Genomic DNA, 27,875 nt, shown 5'->3' with positions numbered 1-27,875 from the left:
GTTTGCAAATGCTGTGTTTCCAATATTTGTAAAGGAGTATGAAAGATATGCAGACTAATTCTTATTATAGTATTACAAGTGTTATTCTCTGGCAGTCTATTAATATTTTCTCCATTTGATTCCCTAAACTCAAATAACTCTAATATTGTTGTCAGACATACTAAAAACTTTCTGCCTGTTCTGTTCTTTTAGTTTCATGAGCTCACAGCAGTCAGTGATGTCTATTTTTGTACAGATAAGTAAATGTCCTTTAATTCTGGAGCAAACCTTTCTTGACTCATAAACAGAAATGATTAAGCAACAGTTGGGTAGAGAACTATAGCTTCAGTTGGCTGCCCCTCCTACAGCTAATATTTCAGCCTTAATGAATTTAGTCATCTTACATTAGATATAACAGTGCCAGGCAAATTGTGAATGATGCCAATAACTTGTGCAATTTCCTGAAAAGCCACTTCAGCTGTTAAATTGTCCTACTTCTTCATTCTCGTGATCTTGCTAATGGAATAATTTGAAATTAAGGCAAGCTAAAAGTATAACTAAGATATAAATAAAATGGAGTATTTTGCTCTAGCACAGGAGGAGGAAGCCGTTAGTGGGTCCTGATCTTACAAGCACATAATACAGCTATGGTTTTACTTATATATAAGATTTACTTACTTACATTGTGAGGCTAGATTCTTGTTACATACAAAACTGGAGTAGATTTTAGTATAGGAAGGAAATTGTAATAGAAAAATTTTGCTTGAGAAGTGGGCCCAGTGAACCTTATGAAGTTCAACAAAGGACAGTGCAACATCCTGCACCTGGGTAGGGGCAACCCCTCATATTAATATGGACTGGGGGATGAAGGGAGTGAGAACAGCTGTGCAGAGAAGGAGTTGGGAGTACTGGTGGATAAGAAACTGGACGTGATCTGGTAATGGGTGCTCAGAAGGCCAGCTGTATCCTGGGTTGTATCAAAACAAGCATGGCCAGCAGATCTAGGGAGATGATTCTGCCCCTCTATTCCACTCTGGTGAGTACTGCTTCCAGCTCTGGAGCCCTCCGCACAGGAAAGACGTGGACCTTTTGGAGTCTGTCCAGAAGGCCACAGAAATGATCAGAGGCCTGGAGCACCTCTCCTACGATGAAAAGCTGAAAGAGTTTTGGCTGTTCAGCCTGGAGAAGAGAAAGCTTTGGGGAGACCTCATTGAGGCCTTTCAATACTTAAGGGGGGCTTATAAGAAAGATGGGAACAATTTTTTTAGTAGGGCCTATTGTGATAGGTCAAGAGATAATGGCTTTACTTTAAAAGAGAGTAGATTTATACAAGATATGAGGAAGACATTTTTTATGCTGAGCGTGGTGAAACACTGGAACAGGTTGCTCAGAGAAGTGGTAGATGCCCCAGCCCTGTGAACACTCAAGGTGAGGTTGGATAGAATTCTGAGCAACCTGCTGTAGTGGAAGGCGTCCCTGCTTATTGGAGGGAGTTGGAATAGGACAATTCTTAAGGTCCCTTCCAACCCAAAGTATTCTATGAATTCTTCGCTGAAGACATTTAAGTAAGCTATAACATCCATCAGAACAGGAATGATAACTTCCAATTCAGTAATCTGTTGAAAATCAGATCATATCAGCTGAAAACCACAATTACAATACAATTGGATTTAAATGTTCTTCAGTAGTTCATGTCACAATTTTGTATTCTGCACTCTTATACATTGTCCCTAGATTTAATCGTGTTTTAGAGACCAGTGGCACACATACAGAACTTTAATGTTGGGTTTTTTTTCCTCCTTACCAAAAAGCATGAAGCTAAGGTCAAAAAGTAAAGCTGGGATTTTTGTACCCTGTTTGAAATATCTCATGATAACAAAAAGTATTAATAATACTCCACATGGTTTGGCCCATTTAACAGTCTCTCTCCAGGAGTTAATGCCTCACCTGTGAACAGTGTATTTTCACTGCATGTTTCTAAATTCTAGACAAGGCTGAAAGGAAAATAATCAATGTTTTTCAAGAGCCTTATTTTATCATCAAGGACCCAGTGGTTCATATGGAATATGAATAATGAATGTTTAAAATTCTCTTTGACACATGCATGCACAAGAAAAGATTTTTACTTAGAGGTAGAACTGAGTTGTGAAATAACTTAGATGCAAGCCACAAAATGAAGCACTATGTGTGGAAAGAACAGAACAAAACAGAAGTCCCACTATGATACTGGGCTGGAACTCAGGAAATTAAACTAATTTATTGCTATGGCTATTACATATTTATGAAGCACCCTACAAATGAGAACTTCAGGGAATTTTTCAAAGGTTTCATTAATTAGATTACAATAATCCAGTGAATTAAGTATTATGGTAAATCATTTTATAGACCATTAAGCTTAGGCATGGACAGCTTAAGTGACATACCTAAGAGTGGATAATATAAAACAGTGGTAAAAGAAAAATTTGCACATCTTGGTTCTCTTGAAAACTAAGAGTTGAGACTTCAACTTTCTTTTATGAAGAATATGGCCAGGAAAAATGTATGTTCTTTGTAGGGAGGAGACCTGCATAGACGGACCATCACAGATTTGAATGAAAGTGCACTGAAGAATCAAAACTCAGTGAGAAGCAATGAGCAGACTGAGTTTGGAAAACACAGAGAGCAAATAACAAGTTTTAGCTGTGAAGTGCTATTTAGTTGTTAACTCAGACAAGAGCCTAATGTGAACTGGAGGTGGCATAGGATCATTACAGGAAATTACATGCAATACGGGGATTATTTTCATAGTAGACATTTGCTAGATACCCACCTGATCAGAAGAGGTGAAATGAGGTGGAAATGATAATTGAAATGCAAAAAAGACAGATGAAAATATGACACAGGTTGCAATCAGTGGGAAGTTTCAACAGCTGCCTGGGCAAGTGCTGAAATCCATTAAATTGGATGAGAAAATGTCACCAGTGAAGCAGCCAGTCAGGTTCAGTTTATAGTAGTTTGGCACAGCAGAGAGGTCATGTTTCATTAGAATAAGTCCTGTTTCCTTTTAACATAGTTCCTGGAATATCATGCAAGAAGCAATATAGTTCCAACTTTCACAACTTGTCAGGTTTCTTGTATGCACCACTGTCACTTTAAATACTTGTCTACAGCATATATTTTTGCTGTAGCTATGCTTGCAGCAATGTAATTGCATCTCCCATGCCGCATATATCACTTAAGCAAGCAGTTAAAAATTTAGAATTCCAAATGTCTAAACCTAGATTATCACAGAGCTCTTTAAGAAACAGTATAGATGCTTACCTAGTTTTTTTATACTTGCAGTCTTTCTCATTCTATTAAATTCTGGATATTCACCATTGATCACTTGCTGATTACCATCCATAAAAGTCTAGTCACTATCTTCCTACCTCCTCTTTAGAACCCTTCGCTTCCTGAAGACATACATTAAAGCAGGCTACCATTAAGCCACCAATACCAAATCAAGCAGTCTCCATACTAGTTTTTCTTCTTTCGTCCAAAAGAGTAAAGAGAAACCACACAATTGTTAATATTATGTCTTATTTTCTTGTCATTTGCCTTAAAGGTTCTAGCTCCCACGTGTACAGCTCTTTGCTTGTGAGAGTCGTGAATAAAGCAGCACTACTGATTTAATTGCCAGTTAAGTATACGTCCAGGTCTTTTATGAGCTCAGATTGCAATAGGCACTATGACAAGAGAGAATGAAATGCATATGGTTAGATTATTTTAAAATAATTTTCAACAATCTTGGTTTCAAAATGCAGCCAATTTTTCCTCTTATATATTGTGCCAAATATCGGAGTCTTCAGACACAAAAAGTTATAGGAATGAAGCACTAAGCAAGAGGTCTGAATATTGGCAAGCCTTGATCACCCAAAAGCTTCATAACTGGAAACTGAACATAAGTATCACAGAATGGTTTGGAAGGGACCTTAAATCTCATCCAGTTCCAACCCCCCTGCCACAGGCAGGGACACCTTCCACTATATCAGGTTGCTCCAAGCCCTGTCCAACCTGGCCTTGAACACTTCCAGGGATGGGGACCCTTACAGTATCAGATGTTCTTATTACTTGAAATGGTACAATGAAACTTCTGTGAATGCTCTGGGGCTCATAAAAATTATCTGTTTAAAGGAACAACACATGAGCTTTTGTCCAAAGATGAAGGATGTGTTGGAGTGGTACAATGTCCTGAGTTGTCTTTGGTCTAAGGTATAATCTTTCTGTCTGATTTCCTTGGGGTTTTCTCCTGTTCCCACAGAATTTTATCTGAACACCTTCCACACTATATGGGTTGTCATAGCAGAAATTGTCAAATTCATTTTTTATTTGGACATATTATGTGACTGAACACACCAACAGAAGAGAAATCAGGAAGTAAAACTTCAGAGAAGAAAAATCCCTCCTATTCACTAGGAAGATGAAGGCAAATACTTCATGACTGAACGGCTCATATCAAATCATAGTCATATTATGTAAGAATCAAATTTTACCTTGCTACAAACTTGAAAAAAAATCAGTGAATATACTTCATTTTATTTCATCATACTAAGCCCACGTTCTGATATTGAGGAATGTCTTGCAGTACTGGAAACAGCTTCAAATTTCTGATGGGAATCACTTACTGTGATAGGCAGTAACAGCAAGAACATTTGAGATGGAGCCAGTTTGGGATCAGCTCCAGAGATATGCTGAGAAAGAATTTAAGCATGGATTTTAAGTTTGTATTCCTCAGTTGGTTTGACCCACTGTTCCCTATACAGGTGGTGTAACAGGAAACAAGACAATTTCAATGAGATGGAACAGCTATTCTGCAGGACAACAGTACTCTACAAAATAACCTGTGTGTGAAGTAAATTTTCAGTGGTTGTTTACATATATACACACATATGTTTACTATAATATATATGTTTAATATACTTAAGTACACTGATGCAAGAATGTATGGATATCACAAGACCATGCAGATCTCAAATACTCAGGGCAATAGCTGAACATAATAATGATTAATTTAAAAGTCTGAGATTAGCAAAATTAATCACAGTGCAGAAAGACTTCATAAGACTTCATAAGAAAAATTATATAACGAAAGGAGATTAGGCTGCATTGCCATTAGCTGCTCTCTGTGATAGCTCATTAGGTTAGCTTTTACCAAAGGAGTCAAACCTAAGTATGTGTGTGTAGTAGCTGAAACACAAAAAGCAAGCTCCTGCTGGGAATACAGGGAGAAGAGCTCTCAGATTTCTCTGGCTGAGGTTAGAGAAATGTTTGGGGATATGCTCCCCTGTGGAGTTCAAATAGCAAAGTAACCATTAAACAGGCAAAAGCATGGCACCAGCAAGGGAGAAAGACAAAAGGCAAAAAGCCGCTACAGCAGTAAGTGTACTCTGCTAGCAACAAAAACTACATCACTGGATCTAATGGTCATTACTGGCGTGTTACCATTGCACTGAGATAGGTTAGCAAAGTATTAAAAGCGAACACAGGCCCAAAGTGAAGACCAGGGGAATTCTGTTGATGACACGCAGAATTATTAAAATAAAGATAGAAAATCTGTCTATCTATGTATGGCTGCAAGGCAAGAGAAGGGATGGAAACCTTCCTGTTGCTGGCCAGTGTAAGTAATAAAAGTAAAACCAAAGATGAGTAACTGCAGTCTTGTTTGTCCACTGATGGGGAAGAATACCCATGCCTTGTAAGTAACAGCATTACAAGCTCTGCATTTGAAAGCCAGCCCAACAAACTACTTTCTGCACCTTACATCATCCCCACCAAAAATAAAATCCCTGACAAGTTGCAATGCCTACAGTGGAACAGGAGCCAGCTCCTCCTATAGCAACACCCACTTGGCATAATTTCTTAAAATGCGTATTTCTGACAGTAAAACAGACTGCAAAGATCAACTAAGAGCAAATACTAGGTAAGAAGGTGCCATTTTATGTCATCTTATGTTATCCCCTGGCCCTGAGGTTCTGTCTAATCATATCTAACATCCTGGGTTTCCATCTACTCTTTTCCTGTGCCTAATTAACTTGAACTGCTTAACAAGCTTTACTCATGGCTTCACATTTGTAAGTTTCCTAGTAATATCAATACTGCATGTTGCATTTCTCCTAAGACTGATGGTGGTCCAAAAAAGAAGAGTTGTAACAGAGGAGCACATAACACATTTTATTCACAGAAATGTGGCATCTGAGACCAAAAAGGGCACTAGATTAGTACTCTTTTCTCTAACTATGGGTCATAAATCCCTTGGAGGTCATACAAAGGTTAAAAAATAGAACTGCCAGTGAGCAACAGCTCAATCCCTGCAGGTCTGGGAAGAGGGACTATTATTACTTACTCCAATTTTTACACTTCCCAGAAAACATCAAATTACCTTTAATTGCTGGAAACAGTTTAGCTCCTTCAAAATGAGGAAGTCAATAAGCACAGTTGTTTTTCACTGTCCTGTCCTGGAAGGACTGGTTGATACTGACTGGCGGAGATCACTCAAAATCAGATGAGCTGAAAGGGCCTTTAACTTTCAGAAATCTGTCTAAATGTAATCATTAAAGTAAAAAATATGGGGAGAGATAACAAGGAAAACAGACCATTGTTCCATGGTCGTTTCTCTTGGCAACTGTGTCTTTCTCAGAAAGCTCTTGCCTCCTGTGCCCCCAGCCACATGTTTCCATCCCCATAACACGTGTTTGGCTGTGCTGGTATAATTCCATTCACTCTACAGATCTCCAAGGAGCCAGGTTATAACTCTCAGGTCAAAAACAAACCTCCCTGTAAAAGCAGAATATTTTTAAAATCAGTAATCTATCTGTTTCATCATGCAACCCCATAAACAGTCATAGGGGCAAACAACAGGAACAGAATCAACTTCAGCAGAATGAGCTACTGAATGACTGCCTCTGGACAGAGTGGAAATGGAGCTAAGAGACACAAGGACTAATTATTAACTAGAACATCAATCTGGAAGACAAAGGGTGTCAGGAAACCATTGTATTTATCTGGGGTAGAGAAGGGCTGGGTGAGTCAGCAACAAGAGAAAAAAATTCATTATTTGATGTAGAGAAAGTCAATGAGATGTTGACAGAATTGTTTTCATGAGGCCTTTAGTAGAACCAGACGTGAGCAGGCTAGGCCAGAACTACAAGACCAAGTGAATACAGAAGCACTGATTAAATGCAGAGGGAAGAGAGTAAGAGTACATCAAAGGAGACCAAAAGCATCCCCTCTGAGTTGAGGGAGGAAACAAATGGAAAGTTAATCAATTCTCCTTTTAACTTATATACCAACTTAAAACAGATATAACATATATATATACACCAAGTTAAAACAGATAAAATCAAAAGTCACATTATAAATGCACACAGTTTCTTCTGGAGAGAAACTGAAGGAGTGTAAAATATGCAAATGGCAGCACAAATCAGGGCATTTGAAATATTTAGTCCTTAACATCCCTCCTCTTTATATTACCTACTGCCAGAAGAAAAAAAAGGTCTAGGGAAGTCCCCTTCTTTCTCAAATGTGCTGCTGAGTTCAACTTGATATTCTGCTTCCCCTCCATGAACAAATCTCCAGTTGTTTTTACTGGGAATTCTGAGTGCTCGCTGACAGAGTTTAAACTTCCTAATAATAGCAGGGAAAAAAATTTTATATGTATTACATCTAAAACACGTTACCCTCAAAAAAATGTAAGTTTGTTCAGTTGCAAAGACAAGCATTAAAAAAACACCCCAGACTTTCTTTGTCTGCAGTTCCTTTTTAAGTCATCCTGGGCTATGAATGAGGTCTCAGTGGATAGTGAATATAAGAGAAAGAATGACTAAAACATGATGGTGCAGTTGAAGATAACATCATAATCTTTATGTAGATGCATACAGTATAGCCATTTCATTCCTCCCACCATTTGCTGGAAGTAAAAAATTATTTTCTACTGTAGCAGTGCTTACATATGAACTACATTGATATTGAAGAGGGCAAAGAAGGGGGTGAAGTATGGCAAATTTCTATTTCAGTGAGGTTTGTCTAAGAAAGAAAGTAAAAAGTAGAGGTGTTAATGGATTGTGGGTGCACAGTTTTATTACGAGTTTCATGGGAATAACACAGTAAAACTAATAAAAAAGTGTTTAAAATATGAATAAAAACATAAAGCTAAGACGTTCCAAATTAATTTACCATTGGTAAATTTTGCAGCCCTCAGAAATTTAGTTTCATTTTAATACTCATAATCAATATACGTATGCATAGAGAAGTAAAAGGATTGACACAGTTGTCTACAATATATCCTGTTAAATATAATTTCTTACATGCACTAAATTCAGAGGCAGAACTAGCGAATACGCACTCTTCAAGTGGAGAACATAATGGATTATAATGAGACTGAATTTGTCCTTCTCATCTGCAGGGCACTAGAAATAACTATGGCATTCTTGGTATGACAGTGTGGCAGGCATGATTCTGAGCACCATACGTTAACGGCTCTGTAATCCTGAAGTAATTTAACTCTTTTTGGTTTTCTCAAATATACCTTAACTATTACAGAAAACAAATAGCTCTTCTGCGTTCTATGTCAGTCGTTTCTCTCTTTCATTTCGGTTGTTTCCAACACTTCTGAAGTTTATCTGTAGTAATGTGTAAATCATCAAAATGCATATGCACATTTTAATCAACACTAAAGATGTTTCTGTCCAAGCTAGTATGAAAACAAATTAAACAAAAAATCAATATAGCTGAATGGACAGGCAACCTATTACTAAGGCACAGCTCCAACACACCTCTAGAAAGTCAGAGCGTCTTTCCATCAGACTTAAGAGGTTTTAGATCAGTATATATTTACAGACATGCTTTGTTTTCAAAAAATTATCATTTTTTCTTATTTCTCTTATTTGTTCTATGATAACTCCAGAGATCAGAAGTAATAAATGACTCAAAAATCACCAAAATCTGCTTCTGAGACTAAAAATGGAGGTTATATCCTTCATTATGGAAGGTGTCCCTGCCCGTGGAAGGCGGTTGTAACTAAATGAGCTTTAAGTTCCTTCCAACCCAAATCATTCTATGCTTATGAAGATGTTAATTAGATTTTCTCATCTGGATGACCCCTAATTTAGTTTTTACATGTTTCTTGATTACAGTTACTTGTGTCAATGTTTTCTGTGTGCCTAACTTGAAAACAGACGAATGGATAATGTGATACCCTATGAGAACCTAGAATACTGTATCTTCTTTCAGGAAGTCATTTCTAAGCATCATGGACTAAAGGCTCCTTGTTATTTAATTCTGTACACAGCATACCTTACAGTTTTAATTCTGAAATTCCCACCAAGTTCCACATTGAATTCTCCTACATGAATGATTTGCTCACACGTGGCTTGGGAAAATCTGAAACTTTGGCAAGCAATGTAAGTAACATCCAATATTCCTCCTTCACCAGATCATAAATGAAGGAAGCTGAAGAACTCAATCAGTAAAGTGGAACTGAAAATGCATGCCAGTAAGTTCAAGCAAAGCCCTCCCAAATAGAAGATTAGGTTTACATTTCCCACCCATCAGGTGAAATCTCATGAGAATCAGATTTCAGTTTTCACCTTCTAAAAAGTTATTCATATGGTGTTTTTAATCAAAGAGGAAATAAAAAGAGAAAAATACATCTACTGTAAATGGCTGTACATCTGGCTTATTCAGATTTTCTTAGTAATCTTCGGCTGTTATTTGAGTCTCATCTGCCTGTTAACTGGGCTGGTGGAGAGGTCATTAGAAAAATATTTCTGGTGGCATTCTGTCTGAAACAGAACCACTAGAAGAAAAAAAGCCTGGGAATAATACTGAAAAAAACAGAGGAGAAGAGAAATTCCCCAAACATGGCATTAAGGAAAAGTGAAAACTATCATTTGATCTTGGATTAATATTCCAGAGGTTCTTTAGCTAACACAGCCTGATAATCCGACACTGACATAGTAGAGTACTGCAGGTATAGCAATGGTGTAATTAATTTGACACAAATTCCTGAACCCAGCACACACTTTCTACTTCTTTGCTGTTAATCACGTTAATTAGAATTTTGATTGAAGCAAGTGAATAATTAGTGGTTTCATTCTGCAGCCATCCAGGATGCATAAATTTTATATACATAACTTGAATTAGTTGCTGTGAACACAGACCAATCCAATGTGGAGTGCAATTCTCATTTTTCAATTTTTTTTTTCTTTTTGGACCATGGCACTTTTTCCTTTTTGAAACTCCATTTTTAAATGACCACCAGCTCAGTATCAAATTACAATTTCTATTAAAAGAACACTTCTTTTTCATGCTGGTAATTTTAAATTCAACTTTTAACTGCAGTAAAGGAAGCGGTTATGGTGGCTCTCAGATTTGTTACTAGCAGATATTTGCCAACCTTACACATTATTGTAGAACTCAGCAACTAGTTGTAATGCTTTAATATATGCTTAGAAGAGCCCAGGAGAGGAGAAATAGGAAGATTTGTTGCTTAAAGCTAAAAACATACAGACTGTGCAGCGCTGAAACTTTAGTATTCCTAGAAAAAATAAATAGGGATACTTACGCAACTGGACAATATTGTCTAGTTTAGCTATTAACCCTTTATTATGAAAATTTCTGCTTTATTTTTAAGAAAGTGGACATGACTAAAGCAGCTTTTCTCTTTTTAGACATGTTAAGATGATTTTCAATCGTAGTATCTCAGATCCTCAAAGAGCTATAAAGATATGTGATAATGAATTTAAATAGAATAAGTGGTGCTTTCTGTCGTGAAAGAGGCTCAGATTTCCAGATCAAAGACAGTAGGAAAGAGGTTTTAACTCCTAACTTTCTCAATGCTTCATCTCTGTGCCTCAGCTTCTTTCTAAAATTGGAGTAATGATCAAACAACAGAAGTTGCAAAGATAAACAAATGACCTACTTGCTTTCAGAATCTACTGCATCTAAACATGCAGTGTAGTTAAAGAAACCCATTTCTGAGTGCAATATTTGGAGAAGTTGAGCACTTCTGTGCTGCTTGGTTATTTAATACAGTAGCCAATGTGCTGCCATTTGTATGTACTGCATTTTTAAGTATTGATCAGAGGCTTAGGGTGTTTAGGGGCATCTCAACTTACTTTATGCATCTGAAGGACTTAATGACTATGAAGTAGTGTCCTGGGTTCAGCTATAACAATCATTTTTCTCCTTCTTAGTAGCTGGTGCAGTCCTGTTTTTTTGACTTTCAGCCTGGGAACCGTGCTGATAACACCAATGTTCTTAGTTCTTGCTAAGTAATGTTTACTCTGATCAAGGACTTTCTCAGTCTCGTGCTCTGCCAGGGAGGAGGGGTAGTTGGGAGGAAGCAGAGACAGGACACCTGACCCAAACTAGCCAAAGGGGTATTCCATACCACAGCAAGTCATGCCCAGTATACAAACCGGGGGGAGTTACCCAGAAGGCCCAGATCACTGCTCAGGTCAGGCTGGGTATCAGTTGGCAGGTGGTGAGCAATTGTATTCTCTCCCCTTGTTATTTCCCTTATCACTATTACTATTGGTGGTAGTAGTAGTGGTTTTGCATTATACCTTAATTAATGGACTGCTCTTATCTCAACCCATGGGAGTTATATTCTTTCCATTCTCCTCCCCATCCCTCCGGGAGTGGGGGGAAGAAGAAAGGGAGGAGTAAGTGAGTGGCTGCATGGTTCTGAGTTACCAGCTGGGCTCAAACCACGACAGCTCTTTGTGGTGCCCAACGTGGGGCATGAAGGGTTGAGATAATGACACATCTGACCAGAGTGTGTCTAATCATATTTGTGATAAGCATTCATTGTTTCGGATTAATAGTCACTCATCACAATGCTCATTTTTTGGCTCTGAGAGTTGTTGCGCTTGATCTCAGAGTTTCAGCATGTTGTACCTTACTTACAGCCAGTATTTGCTATTTTAGTGTTTATCAGCTGGAGGGCCTGGGCTAAGGTTATTGTTTCACTGTACTTCATGGTAATGACTTGTAACACAATAGACTTATTGATCATGAAACTAGTCTGGCTTGTGTTCCCAGTATGGTCATCACCTCTGCACTTTGGGAGGTACATAACGGAATTTTTTAGCAATTACATATCTCTTTTTTTCTCCTCGGGGGGTCAACCTATGAAGGAGGCATTCCCTTACACCCCCCGCTCCCCCACCAGCCTATTTACAACAGTGTTTGAGAGTTCTAAAGGTTTCGGATGGCCTTTAAATACCCTTGAGACCTGCCTGCTGATTGTGCTGGGGATCAGCATGTTGGCAAACATACGGAGTGTGTTTTACCCACGGCCATCCCACCCTGGAGGCCCCCCAGCCAATATTCTTGTAATCAGCCCAGGAAAAATATAATTTAAAAAAATCACAGCTATAAATCAAGAGGATTAAATAAAAATATTGCTTCCCTCATTGCAGCATCTGAATGATGCAGAATCTTATTTTGTGCTCATATAGCTCTTTTCATAAACTATCATAGGCATTGCCATAATATAACAATGTTAGAAAACTATTGGAAAAAATATTATATCAATATGTAATAGCCTAGTTGGCCAATATAAAACAATGTTTTGATATATTAGAAATATATTCACAGTTTAGCTTTAGTTCACCTGTGATAGCTACTACATTTTATGTTGTATAAAATCAGCCTTGTTTGTACTGCTCCCTTGCCTCCTTGCTTTATAGAAGAAGTGTAAGGTTTACCCCCAAAATAATTCTATTTTCCTTTACGTCAGTTCAAATATCTGTACGAGTGAAATGAACAATGACTTACAGGATTAAAGTAATCTTTAGCCTAAAGAGGCACAGCATATCCAGGTCTGCCTGGTGATGTGGGCTGCCTCTTTGCCATCTGCTTCAACACAGGAAGAGCAGAGGACTGTTCAGCCAGAAGGCATTCCTTCGCAGAGGCTGATGTTTGGCAACCTTAGTCCCCATACTAATGCTTAACAGAGCAGTAGGAAGCACTCTCAAGTGTCTCAAGATGAGGCTGCTTTCGCGCTACCTGCATACATATTCTGACTTTTTCATCTCTAGCAATGTAGACGGCCCTACTGTTTAACTGTGATGCATTTTGCTTCCCAACACAAGAGAGGCTTAAAAATAAAAGAGAAAGCTATACCTAGCAAAACTTGAGATTAAGGTTTTACACAGTGTAAACTAACAGAGCAATGCCATAAAATACTGTTCCAATCTATGCTTACAATTGTGTTTCATTCACATTACTCATGCAGATTTCTTTCAGTGCGCTCTCCCTCAAAGGCCATGTAGGCATGAATTCCGCCCTTCCCTCCACTTCATGAGGCTCCACAAGAATAACTTCCATCTCCAAACACTTTGGTATGGGTTTAAAGGCTCTGGGGAGTTCAGAATGCAGTCAGACACCTTGAGTATGTAAGTAATTTACAATTTGGTTTTTAATAATCTTATTGCCTAATCCAGGCTGTTTATCTGGTATTCTTCAGTTCTTGTTACAGATTTCAATATCTTCATGATAAATACTGTATCAGATATTGGATATAAACAAAACCTGCTGTGTATCCGATCTCTGGTATTTTAACAACTTCCCACAGAGACCTCATATTCTACAACAGATACAAATGTTACATCAATAAAAAGTGATCTGCTTAATGCATCTGAGAGTAAATTCTTTCCCTCCCTTTTCCCTTCCTTTAACGTGGTTGTCAGAAGAGGTTTAAAGTAGCTTGGAGCTGAATTTTGTTATCAATTATATGTTGCCAAATCAATGGCTAAGCTTTTGCAAATCCCAAACATGTCAAGGAAATTAAGGAAAGAAATTTTATTATTTGGTATTCAGATCAACTTTTCTACCACCAGTTTTATTCTACTGTAGTAAAAGCAAAATTTACGCTAAAGTAAGTGTTAAAAATTGCAGGACAGGATCCCGGAACATTACAGCAATGAGAACTTTCAGAGAAGGGTACCTGAACATTCAGTCTTACAAAGAGTAAATACTCCAAACTGTTCTTCAGTATTACAAGACCAATTTTCTGACACCTATCATAACAGAACTCAGGAAGAGGAGCAGAACTGGTAAGAAATTAAATAAAAATGGACAAATTATTATTTGGATGGGGCTTTGAGCAACCTGGTCTAGTGGGAGGTGTCTCTATCCATGGCAAGGGGTTGGAACCAGATGAGCTATAAGGTCCCTTCCAACTCAAACCATTCTGTGAAATAAAGATGGAAAACAAAAGTGGCAGATGAACAAGAAAACCTTAGAAAGAGGAAGAAAAGAAAGAAGTAAATTGAGACACTGAAAAATTGGCATCCTGGGATGCCACTAAAGGACGAACTTTCCTACCAGTTTTTAATGGAGAAATTTCACACAGTAAGTTTAAACAAAAAGAATACAGCACTTTTCCCCACAAAACATACCAAATTTATTATATACAGCATTATCAGCTGTGGAGAGAGCAATGTATATAGCATTGAATGATGCAGGTGAAGGCTACCTGGTAACTCATTTCTTTCATATTTGATTTCTCATATCATTTCAGAGACCCAACAGTCTATTCTTGTCATATCACAGTCTTTAGTCTTTTGTGAAATATTGAAGGAACTGCTGCTAAGTTCTCCTGTCTCCATTTGTCTCTTGAGGGTTATTGACTTTGGTTACGTCTAAGGGTCCTTTCTTCTAAGATAAAACCCTAGAGGTCTCTTGGTGAAAAAAAATAAATAGAAATAAAAGACTAAACAGAAGCTTCCCAGTTTTTATTTATAGATATAAAGAATATAAAACATGACTTAGTTGAGCATTCTCTTTGCCTGCTAGCAATGGGCACTGTCTACACAGTATTGCATGCACATGCTTCAAGTGTAGTCTTATCAATTGCTAGCTATGTAGAGCTAGTTGTGCACACACAAGTCACTATCTATAGCTATTCAAAATGCAAGCTTTGTTCTAAACATGGGTATGTGAAATGTTAATAGGTGAAAAAAACCTTCTGGTTTGATTTGAATATCTAATTTTTTCTTTTCTGTTCTAAACTCTGGGATGTGCTTCATTCTTATTATGTTTAAGAACAGAATTAATCCAGAAGCTATATACCCTTCACTTAACTTGAAAGGTTTTGACTTTTCCAAAAATCAGCTGTTTTCCTAGCTGTTAGAAGAGGAAAAACAAAACCAAACACAGCATTAACTACTATGACTTTACTATAAATAGCCTTGAAGGGGCACAGAGATCACCCAAAATATAAAATGTAGAACCATTCATTTTAAAATAGAAAAACACCCCAAACAAATATTTTATCACACAGAACAGCAAAATGCAGCCACTTGTAAACCGATCAGCCAAAGAAATGCACAGAAAGAGCTCTGTTCATTGGAACAATGTGAAACATTCGTGGTTCTCACCAGAAGCAGAATCTGGTTCTGGTCAGAATTCAAGAATATATACTTAGTACTGATATCAGATCAATATCATTAGACTCCAATGAAGATGAAAGCCTCTTACTGAAAATATAAATTACTTTTTACCATCAAGATTTCAAGTTATATTAAAACAGCACTCTTCCCCTTCCTTCAGTCAAAATGGCATTTCCAACAATAGTTCACATGAAACACAATTTAAGCAGTGAATCAGAGACTGAAACATCAATCCATTAAGCTTCCTGTTTCTCATTAAGTGTACTGGTGGAGAAGTTCAAACTTCATTTAGTATGTTGCAGATGAAGATATCACAATGTCATCTTGTCTAATTTGAGTTTCTTTCCATATTTGCCTTGAAGGGTTGTAACTTCTTTTCCCAGTGTAAAGCCTGGAATCCAAACTGTTCTCTATGGCATTGAGACCAGATTTGTAGAATCATGGAATCATAGAATATCTCAAGTTAGAAGGAACCCATAAGGATTATTGAGTCCAACTTCTTGCTTCTCACAGGACTATCTAAAACTGAATCATTTGACAAAAAGCATCATCCAAACACTGCTTGAACTCTGACAGCCTTAGTGCCATGACCACTTCCCTGGGGAGCCTGTTCCAGTGACCACCACCCTCTCAGTGAAGAACCTTTTCCTAATGTCCAATCTGAACTTCCTCTGATGGAGGTTCATTCCATTTCCTTGTGTCCTGTTGCTGGTCACCAGAGAGAGATCAGTACCTTCCCCTCCACTGCCCCCCTTGAGGAAGTTCTACAATGCAATGAGGTTACCCCCTCAGCCCCTTCTCCAAACTCAACAAATCAAGTGACCTCAGATGCTTCTCATAAGTCTTGCCCTTGCTTCCAATGTCCATACATTTTCCATTTCTACCTAAATTCTAGAAGATTCCTGCTTAGGTAAGCCAGTCTTTTGCCCCGCTTCCTTTACTTCCAATACTTTGGAATTGTTTGCTCCTGTGTTCTTAAGAGATGGATCTTAAAAAGTGACAAGAATTCATGGACCCCAATACCTTCAAAAGCAGATTCCCAGGAGACCTTACTAAGTAGTTCATTCAGCAGCGTGAAGTCTGCTCTCCCCATGTCCAGGGTTGAAATTCTGCTGGTGGTTTTCCTGCTATCACCAATGATTTGAAACAACTGCTTCATAGTCACTGTGACCAAGACAGCCAGCAATCACCACTTCTCTGTTTACAAACAACAGATCCAGGAGGGCACCTTTCCTAGTTGGTTCTCTTAGTACTTGTATCAAGAAGTTCTCTTCAATGTGCTTCAGAAATTTCCTGGATCTGTTCGTGTCCATTGTAGGATATTCCCAGTTGATGTCTGGGAAGTTAAAATCACCCATAAGGACAAGGACAGTTGATATAGAGAATCAATTCCTTCTAGAACTCTTTGGTGTCATCATCCACCAGAGTGGTTGATAGTAAAGTCCCACAACAACATCTGTTTTATTTGCTTTCCCATTCATCCTTACTCTGACGCTTCCAACCACGTCAACTGCCATTGCCATAGAACCCAACCCTTCCCTTACATACAGTTCACCACTCCGCCTTGCCTACCTGCCTATGCCTCCAGAAGAGCCTATAACTGCCCACTATGGCACAACAGTCACAGGACTCATCTCACCAGGTTTCACTAATGCCAATGACACCACAGCTCTGGGACCGGGCCAAAGCTTCTACCTTCTTTATTACTCCTCATGCTGCATGCATTACTATAAAGACATTCCAAATGTGCTTCAGTGTACTCAGCAGATCACGAAGGGCAGCATGTCAATGTTTAAGGGATAGTGGGCTAGTGAGGTCTTTCAGTCTGCTTTGTGATCTGCTGAGTACACTGGAGCACATTTGGAATGTCTTCCCATAAGAATTTTCATATGAGTCTACCCCTTTTACAGGTAAAAAGACACCTGAAAGACAGCTAGGGACTGAAGCTATTTGAAGCTATTCTTGTCTTTGCAGTAAATTGCTGCAATCTTTTGGCAAAAACTACTGGACCCTCATTAAAAAAACTCCATGTTAACTCATTTCTTCTACATAATAGAAAACCACATTAGGTCTGGAGAATCTAGGTTGGATTGATTAAGAAGAACTTTGAGTAGCAGAGTTTTGAAAAGTAGACTATTAACTGAAAACTATCACTATTTTTATAAATCCAGGAAGCAAGACCTGTGCTTACTCTCACTTTCCAATATCAAACCTTTCTTCTGTCACAAATGCATTTAGAAGTTCTCCCAGGTAATAAAGTAGTTTCTATTCTTTTTAAAGGAGAAGGCTTTAGACTCTCTATCACAGCTAGAGGTAATACAAAGGCACAACTCTCAGTAATGTTATAGAAGCACAGATTGCTCTGGTTTCTGGCAACTGCCAAGCCTGGTGAAGCATAGAAGTAATTTGTGAATTGCAGCAGTGGAATATATGAATGACTTAAATTAATGAATGCCAGGGAATTGGAGAAAGATCACCAGCAAGAATAAGGAAGGCATTTCCCAGAGACATTTGAAAGCTTAACCTAGTACTCAACTAGCCAAAACATCTATACTATTGAGCAAAGAACAAAGTTTTCCTAATTAAATGATGTTTTGTGCTTTTTTGGCATCTCATGAGGTATGGGAATAGATCCTTATAAAAACTTTTGCATCAGAAATCCTATTTTATTTTCCACCAGTGTGATTTTCTATTGTTAATATTCTTACACGCTGCACTATTAAGACACATTAATAAATGGAAGCAGCAAGTCAGCCTGTCAGGTATTTCATAAATTACCATGGGAAATGACTAGTTTCGGATGAGTGGACAAAATCTGTTCAGCAAACTTAATTTTAGCTGAGGACCAATAAATACGTGCAGAGCATGGATTACTGAAAGTTAACTGGGCTCAGAAATAGACCACATAGATGAGCTTTTGGGACAGCAGAGAAACTTAATGTTCTGGTACTTCATGGCTCAACTCTACTTCTTAACAGGAAGGAAGAAGCTGTTATGCTGAGGCATGACAGGTCATAAAATTGTAGAATCCCAGACTGGTTTAGGTTGGAAGGGACCTTAAGCTCACCCAGTTCCAACACCCTGTCACGGGCAGGGACATCTTCCACTAGGCTGGGTTGCTCCAAGACCCATCTAACCTGGCCTTTAGTTAGTCTGCACGTTCTCTTGGACTTCTGAAATGCTAGTAACAAAAACATCCATAGATAAGGCTTCAGGGGAGAAAGTCTCCACAAACACAATAGTCAAGCCTGGAAGGTGAGATTGAAATAAAACAACCAAACAAGATTATGTATGGTTAAAAATAAAGCCATTAAGTCTCCCTTTGAAATAACATTTTATTCTGCTCAATTGTTACACGGCTGGTAAGCCGCCATTTTCATGCGTTTCAAGCCCTATAAGGGATTTCTTGGAAAGTTACTGTAAACTTGTGATTTGTAGTCTCTAACAGGTCCACAGGAAGACAAGAAAACCCCTTTAAGATACAGCCTTCAAAATCTCCCTCGCACAGGGAAGAGTGTTGTAACTCAGTGCAGTTTAAGAAGCTCTTGAAAGATTTTCAGGAGACTCTGTAGGAACACTCAGACAGCATCAAAGATATGTGCTGCCATTCGCTACCAGTTTTCTGCCATGCATTCCAGCCATGACACCCCTGGAGTCTAAAATCTGACTGCATAACAAAATCCTTACATGTATTACCTTTGCAGTAGGTTTACCGTCTTGGGAGGTGATGCTTCTCCTCGTTTCCCAAACTACCCCTGGACCTTCTCATCCAACTAGCCCATTGGAGACTATTCCACTGAGTTGCCTGGATGCCCCCACAGCATCCACCCTGTGAAAGAAACAAATATTGAAAAACTGTGATGCAGCAATTAAATCTTCTAGAGACATAATTTGAAGAAATCGAAAATAACTGAAGTAGACTAAAACATAGTACAGAGCTGTCATTACAGTGTGAGAAGGGAGGGAAGTTGTAGGATTATAGTGCCCCCTCAATGTACTTGTACATATAATACAGCTGCTGAAAGCACAGCTAATTTCAATAAGACTAAGACAAAAATATAAGCAGAGATTTCAAATCTCAGCAATTAATCAATAATGTGATCACTTAATCTTGCGTATGAAAACCTTGCCTATTGGAAATTCCTGCATTTTTGTATGCTTAGCAGTAAAAGGAAGGGAGTGTGTGTTACTGCTATATTTCTGTAATGAGCAACTTCATCATATGTACATCCCTAGCGGTGTTCAAGGCCAGGCTGGACAGAGCCTTGGGCGACATGGTTTAGTGCGAGGTGTCCCTGCCCATGGCAGGGGGGTTGGAACTAGATGATCTTAAGGACCTTTCCAACCGTAACCATTCTATGATGCCATGATTCTATATCATACAGATTATAGCAGTAGAAATTAAGTCTTTCCTTGTGACAGTGAAACACAAATGCCTTTTGAGGGCAAGGTACGCCTTCCAGCATTGGAAACTTCTTTCATTTGGATTCTTACACGCACACTGGTAAAAATTAAAACTGGACAAAGGTTTAAAAATTAATTACTCTGCTAAATAATTTTCAGGTTATAGCCTGGATATACAGAGCCAAATTCCTGTTGCAGTCAATGAATAAACACAAATTAGAAATAATAACCATATATTTAATTTCATAGCTTTAAAACGGATAGGAACAAGATATAAAACAGGCCTTTTATTTCAAATCTTTTAAAAACATTGCTCATTTACTAAAGAAAAATAAATTCTACTGTTGCTTGTTTATGAAAAAAGTAAATGGCAACTCCAGATAACCCATAAGTCACTGATTCCCTTTCTCAAAGCCCTGCCTGCTTTCTCTTCCTTTGGCCTCGGCTGCCTAGCAACCTCCACAGAGCTTTCTTAGTCTATACTAATTCTGGAGAATTTTCATTTATATATTTATTTATGAGAATGTCTATAAAGAGGGTACAGAAACAAAAAGCTGTTTGTTCCTTCCTTCCTTCTAGCACTACACTCCAAACATGTCACCTCAGCGTCTCAGTGAAGGACACAGCCCTTGCTTTTCAAAGAAAGATACCTACCTCTTTGAAATTGCTTGGAAACTAAGCAAATCCTATTTTCATGAGACAAAAGATGCCCCTGTAGAAAGTTCCTGATGTAATAGACACTGATTTCTTGCCCTCCCCGTGGATTTGATCCATTTATAAGCTTTTTCACCCTGAAATATGAGGTGAGTATGTAAGGCCCCTGTTTTCTGGCAGCCTGGAGCTTTTATTTAACTGGAAGACAGAGTTTGTGCTGCTCTGCTGGGTCACCAGCAGTTCTTGCACCATCCAAGCGCTGGAGGGGAATGGAGATTAAAACTGATCTCCTAATGTGCCTGTGACTCAGAGTGGGACAGTTTGGAGGTTATGGGTAGGATTGCTTTTTACCATAAGCAGTTTGAAACTGGATACAGACTACCTCTCCCTGAACCAGCCATCAGCTTTTCATGGAAGAGCTTATATCCTCAAGGATTATTTTTTTTTCTTTATTTTTTGTGTGGAATTGAGGATGATACAGAAAAAATCCCTACAATACATAAAAAAATCCTTATTTTCTTGCCAATTCTATTCAAACCGCACTTTGCAAATACTTTATGCTCTGATCACACAGAGATGGTCAAAGATGTGTTCAAAACCTATTAGGTTCTTCCAGATGATGTAGGAAAGGCATGCCTAGCTTGCAGTCACATGGTGGTGATGTGGTTTTTGTGCCTCGATACTTCTGGCTCCTGAATTCATATGGAAAATTTTTCATTTACTTCTGGATCAAACTGAAGCCTGAAACATAACAAATCCAGTACGTCTTGCGACATAGTAATATGCCTTGATCACTCCATTACATTTCTTTCTGATTAAGTAGATCTATAGCTGTATTTTGTCATTAAAGATCATACAAGGAATCTTAGAATCATAGAATCATAGAATAGTTATGGTTATAAAGGACCTTAAGATCATCTAGTTCCAACCCCGCTGTCATGGGCAGGGATGCCTCACACTAGACCATGTCTCCCAAGCTCTGTCCGACCTGGTCTTGAACCCTGCCAGGGATGGAGCATTTGCCACTTCTTCGGGCAACCTGTGCCAGTGCCTCACCATCCCCACAGTAAGGAACTTCTTTATATATAACCTGAATCCTCCCTGTTTAAGTTTGAACCCACTGCCCCTTGTCCTATCGCTTCTGTCCCTGATGAAGAGTCCCTCTATGGCATCCACATATTGGATGGTATATCAGTGTTCAGTGAAATAAAATACAAGCAATAACGTGAATGGCAGAAAATTATTAAAAAAGAGCTTCATTTTTCAGAGGTGCTTATGAACAGTGAAAACATCCATGGAACTGAAATGTGCAAAATCATTCAGTAAACAGAAGGAAGAAAGTTACTAGGAATAACTATAAACAATTTCCCAAGTTGCTTTACCTCTGTCATCCTGCACAATGATGTAAGTTTGTAGTTCTCATAAAATCTCTCAATTTGCACTCTTGAGAGTTATTGTAATACAAATAAATTCCAAGTATAATGCAAAATTAATTAGTTGCTTATTGAGAAGCAGTTTCCCCAAATGTATGTTCATTTTTCCACAAAGTATCATTATTAAAGAGAAAACAGAAGGTGTGGTGTTTCCCTTCCTTGCTAAGTATATTCTATGATTTCATATGCTCTTCAATGTTAAGCCAAACTTCTAAAAATCAACCTAATGAAGAATACCAGAAGCACAGACTTACATGTCTGTTTTCTTCCCTACTTTTGTGAGAAGTCTATTTTTAATAAGTTCAAGAACATGTCAATAGACAATGGAAGAGAAAAATTTTCTTTTCATGCATCTTTATAAAAAATTGTTTATAATAGGCTTTTCTACAGAATGAGTAAAATGGGAATGTGCCAAAGCAGCTACCAAAGGAAATCCTTTGGAAATGAGTAAAACCTAGAGAAAATAAAGTTTCTCGAGATATGTGGAAAAATAATTGCAAGCAGTCTCATCCTAAATTTCAAAGACTATAATTAGGCACTAAATCTACTACACCTACACTGGAAAATCTCACCTGCCATGCACTTATGATAACAAAAGAAGAGGAATAGCAAAAAGACTGGTTTTGGTCATCTTCCTCCCTTCCTCTCTTCCTCAAAAGAGATGCAAAATGGCTTAGTTTTCTGGATGACAATATCATGAAATATAAAAGAAGGTTTGGACACAGGACACTATGAGGAAGATTAAGTTTTTAGTAGGAAAAAAGACAAAAGGAACATTCTTGTTAATATAAAAGTATAATCTTTGCTTGAATAACTCACCAAGGAGAATTACAAGGAATATTTTGAAAACAATCAATAGTATTAATCCAATGCTCAGCTCCTCATTTCAAGTACACTCATTTGACTTTAGAGTTATCCCAGTAACTGGTCAAAACTTGGTCTAAAATCTTTAATTATTTTCTAAAAATTTATTATGGCAATAAGTAACACAAACTCATCGAAGTTATAATCAGGCTTTAGTAATTGTTCTCAAAGAAGTTGTTTTTTATAAATTGCAAAAGGATGAAAAGAGCTGAGTTAAAGGAAGAATTGTTAAGAGAAAAATAAACACAGTAGCATGCACTACAATGATGATATTGTAAATAAAATAGATAAGTAGAAGAGAACAAACAACTACACAGTTCCTGCTGGTTTTAATAAATATTACTAACAGGGTAGTATTCAACCACCAAAAGAAAAGAGGTTATTTTAGATACTCTCTGTTACTACACTTGGCCCCAGCTTGCCATTCCAGGTTTCTCATAGGTCCTTTGTCTTATCTGCCTGTTCCTGTGGGAGTCTTGGATGCCCTGGGACATGTGAAAGAGAATTAGATGCTTTTATTTATGAATCTAAACCACTTGCAAGCTGTTAATAAAAATGTGTGTGAGCACTGGGTATTTATATGTTAGGTAACAAAGGTAAAGTTAAACCAGGGAAATCACACTGTGCTATGTCCACATAAGACTCTCAACCGTCCCAGAGGGTACAGAGAGGAAATGCTACTCCAGACAGTTTCTTAAACAAAGACATCTTTATGCAAAAACTGTACTACCAGTAAATATGAAGAAGTTAAGTTAAATTTCCTCACTGAGTAACTGCTGACTCACTGTGCAGTAAAACTAGCTACCGGTGTTTTCTTGGTCATTAGCATTCTTGCCAGTTTTCATTCCCTTCAGTTGCTGTTATATTCTGCTCTCTCAGAGCTCTATTTTATTTTATACGCTCATTAGAATAGAATTTTTTTACACTAAGGAATTGGATGAACCTCCATAAACCTCGATTATTTATTGCAAGTCATACCTACATCTTTTCCTGACCTTTTAGTTTAGTGAAATACTGTGTAAGGATTATTCTGCTGCATGAGACCTATAATTTCTCTGTAGACTGCACTTCTAATTTTTCTTGTTTCAGGAATGCCAGATGGAAACAAAACAAAGAATAGTTGCATGTCTGGTATGCTAATATTTTTATACTGCTGCATTTGAGTTAAGCAGATGGAGATTAGGCAATTCTGCATGGCCATCTCTCCAAAACAAGTTTAATTAAGGTATAAATATCAATTTCAAAAATCATATTCTCAGCTTTTGTGTATGATCTGCTACAAGCAAAGAAATTCACTCATATACTTCTATTATTGAGAGGAAATGTTTTTGTACTCCTAATCAATAAACGAGTTCATCTGTGTTGAGCCAATCTTCTAGACTATTTGTCTTGTTCAGCCTAACTAATATAAAGCTTCGAGTGACTCATTTCAGAGCAACAGTACAGTGTGAAAAACAGGTCTAGTGTCTTTTTAATGTGAATGTCTCTGTGTGTAGTTATAAACACAAAATGTCATCAAAAATATTTCCCCCTGACAATATTCCCCCCCATTTATGATCGGTTCTATTGACGATTAATTACAGTCTCCAGATAATCATCTGACAAATGGCTGTTTAATTTATTTTTTTACTATGAAAGATTTGACCTGGTTTGTTCATCTATAAATACACATTTTTGTGCTGTAGCCACAAATATGCATTTGTGTTAGCTTTCATCCCTGCTGTGTTTGTACAACACACTGTGACATTCACAAACAGAAAGAAAAGAGATTGAAGAGAAGAACATTGGATAGTGTTGCCTGGCATTTTAAATACAGTGAAATAAATAAATTAGTGCCAAGTTCATCAACTGCTAAATTGAGTGTGGCTAAAATGAAACAGAGAGTGGGCTGGAGAGAAAAAACCGAATCTCTGGTTAAAACCCGACTCACGTTGTCTACAAATTAATAGGACGAGTGCTACTGACTTCTACTGAACTCTTAGTTTTAGACTTAGATTTTCCCTCCCTACTAGGGTATGTATCTATCTGATACAGTTTCAGCTTAGCACTACTGGTAAGGATTTTTGACACACCATAATGTAGAATAGTCAAAGGGGTAGGCAAGGGTCATTATCTCTGCAAAAAAAGGAATATTACAGTCTTAAAAGATTGAGACCCACGGGAAAATTGAGAAAGCAATTTTGAGTCCCAGAGCCCTATTTTAATAACAGAAAGACACAAGTTCATATTTTTGAAAAGCATCTAAAAATGTTGGGGTTTCTTGTCAAAACTAAAACTAAAATTCTATTAACATCTGTATCAATTATTATTATTAATTATCATCATAATGTAAGTGAATTACTCCTACTTTCTATGAAATACTCTGTTGGTTTACATGTTATTTATCTCATCATTCTGGGAATATTTTACGTACTTAATTCCCAGTTCCAAGAGTTTTCAATCATTAATTCAAAGTTAATTTATGAAAATCAGCTTTAGAAACAAAGCATGGAAACAAACAGCTTGAAAGGAGTTGCAGAATGCCCCTACTCACCACTTCACGAGGACACTTCTTAGTCACAATGCATTTCCTAAGTTAGAGATCTGCCAAAGACTGAGAGTTTCAAATATAGTAATGTCCTGGGTTCAGCTATAGCAGTCATTTTTCCCCTTCTTAGTAGCTGGTGCAGTGCTGTGTTTTTTAACTTTCAGCCTGGGAACAACGCTGATAATACTGATGTTTTTAGTTGTTGCTAAGTGATGTTTATTCCAACCAAGGACTTTCTCAGTCTCATGCTTTGCCAGGGAGGAGGGGAAGCCGGGAGGAAGCAGAGACAGGACACCTGACCTAAACTAGCCAAAGGGGTATTCCATACCACAGCACGTCATGCCCAGTATACAAACTGGGGGGAGTTACCCGGAAGGCCCAGATCACTGCTCGGGTCGGGCTGGGTATCGGTCGGTGGGTGGTGATGAGCAATCGTATCCTCTCCCCTTGTTATTTCACTAATCATTATTATAACTGGTGGTAGCAGTAGTGGTTTTGTGTTATACCTCAGATGCGGGACTGCTCTTATCTCAAGCTGTGGGAGTTACATTCTTCTGATTCTCCTCCCCATCCCTCCGGGAGAGGGGGAGGAAGAAGGGGGTGAGTGAGCGAGCGGCTGTGTGGTTCTGAGTTACCGGCTGGGTTCAAACCACGACAGTTCTTTGTGGCGCCCAACGTGGGGCACGAAGGGTTGAGATAACGACAGATCTGACCAGAGTGTGTCTAATCATATTTGTGATAAGCATTCATTGTTACTACTCATCACAATGGTGATTATTTGGCTCTCAGACTTGTTGCGCTTGATCTCAGAGTTTCAGCATGTTGTACCTTACTTACAGCCACTATTTGCCGTTTTAGCGTTTATTGGCTGGGGGGCCTGGGCTAAGGTTCTTGTTTCACTGTACTTCATGGTAATGACTTGTAATACAATAGACTCATTGATCATGAAACTGGTCTGGTTTGTGATTCCAGCATGGCCATCACCTCTATACATTGGGAGGTATATAATGAAATATTTTAGCAATTGCATATCTTTCTTTTTCTCCTTGGGGGGTCAACCTATGAAAGAGGCATTCTCTTTCACCCCCCGTTCCCCAACCAGCCTATTTGCAACAGCAGTTGAGAGTTCTGAAGGTTTTAGATGGCCTTTGAGTACCCTTGAAACCTGCCTGCTGATTGTGCTGGGGATCAGCATGTTGGCACACATAAGGAGTGTGTTTTACCCACGGCCATCCTGTCCTAGGAACATCCTATTTCGTTTCATCTCAAAAGTTAAGCAGTATCGGGTTCAAACCTGGTGTAGGGTTAGATGACGATATAGGAGGACCACCAAGAGATTTTGCCTGAGGCTGGACAGTCATGAGTGGCAGGGTGTGTGGGATAGTATGGGCAAGTACCTAGGCCAGTGGGCCCCTCCAGTGCTTTGGAACTTCACCACTGAACAAGTGCAACACCCGGAAAAACTAGTAAAACACTTAAACGAGGTGTGCTGTCGTCCTGGTTATACCAGAGAGGGACAAATCATGGCAACGTGCTGGGGCTTGGCCTATGCCTACAGAACCTTGCTCAACACTATCCAGCACCTTCAAAGGGAAAAAAATGTCTCTGGATCTGATGGCAAAGCAATAGACAACACAGCTATGCCAACTACAAGAGCAGAAGCTACTCAGACCCTGACCACAACAGACAACACAGCTACTCCAAGTACAGCAGCTACATCAACCCCAGTGACAAGCACAACAGCTACTCAAACCCTGACCACAACAGACAACGCAACTACTTCAACTTCAAATACAGCAGCTACATCAGCCCCAGTGACAAGCACAACAGCTACTCAAACCCCGACAGCAACAGACAATGCGGCTACTCCAAGCACCGCAGCCAGACCAACCCCAGTGACAAGCACAGTAGCTACTCAAACCCTGACAGCAACAGTCAATGTGGCTACTCCAAGCACCGCAGCTACATCAACCCCAGTGACAAGCACAGTAGCTACACAAACCCCGACAGCAACAGACAATGCAGCTGTTGGTGTTACTCAACTCCCAAGCACAACAGCTGCACCAACCCCAGCAATAGACATTGCAACCACTCCAATCCTAGTGGCAGACACTGCAGCCACTCCAACCACAGTGACAAACACTGCAGCTAAACCAAATGGCCAGTTTGTGACAATGTCTGTTGCCCCTGTAAGCAAAAGTAAACGAGAGGCACAAAGAGCAACCCGCGAAGCGAAGAAAGATGAAGACCCAATGCCATTACTACACGGAACAGCATCTGAACAAGAGTTACTACTACGTGGATCGGAGGAAGAGGAAGAAGAAGAAGAGGTCACTTCTCGACCCCGGACCTCAACCAAGCTGCAGAATATGCGAAAAGATTTCACCCGTCTTCCAGGGGAGCACATTGTCACCTGGTTGCTCCGATGCTGGGACAATGGGGCCGATGGTCACGAACTAGAAGGTAGGGAAGCCAAGCAGCTGGGATCACTTGCTAAGGAAGGAGGAATTGACAAAGCGATTGCAAGAGAGAAGCGAGCCCTCAGTCTTTGGAGGCGGCTCCTGGCAGCTGTGAAGGAAAGGTTTCCCTACAAAGACG

The 27,875-nt window shown here is 38.8% G+C and overlaps 1 protein-coding gene across 6 annotated transcripts in view; it reads right to left on the bottom strand.

Moving 5' to 3' along the window:
- Positions 1 to 27,875, bottom strand: part of LRRC4C (leucine rich repeat containing 4C) — a 241,990-nt gene that overhangs the window by 42,566 nt on the left and 171,549 nt on the right. For 4 of the 6 annotated variants that reach the window (XM_030483545.1, XM_030483546.1, XM_030483547.1 and 1 more), the window contains one exon: positions 19,092 to 19,224. The exons of 1 other annotated variant lie outside the window; for it this stretch is intronic. The gene's annotated coding sequence lies outside the window, so the exon portion shown is untranslated. Of the gene's footprint in view, positions 1 to 19,091; positions 19,225 to 25,283; positions 25,303 to 27,875 lie in introns of those variants that run through there. One more of the 6 variants, XM_030483549.1, reaches the window with a different exon arrangement.

Source organism: Strigops habroptila, chromosome 4 (genome assembly GCF_004027225.2).
Source record: "Strigops habroptila isolate Jane chromosome 4, bStrHab1.2.pri, whole genome shotgun sequence".
NCBI classification, from domain to species: domain Eukaryota; kingdom Metazoa; phylum Chordata; class Aves; order Psittaciformes; family Psittacidae; genus Strigops; species Strigops habroptila.
Note: the sequence above shows the minus strand (reverse complement) of the source record. Positions and strands in the feature narration are given on the sequence as shown.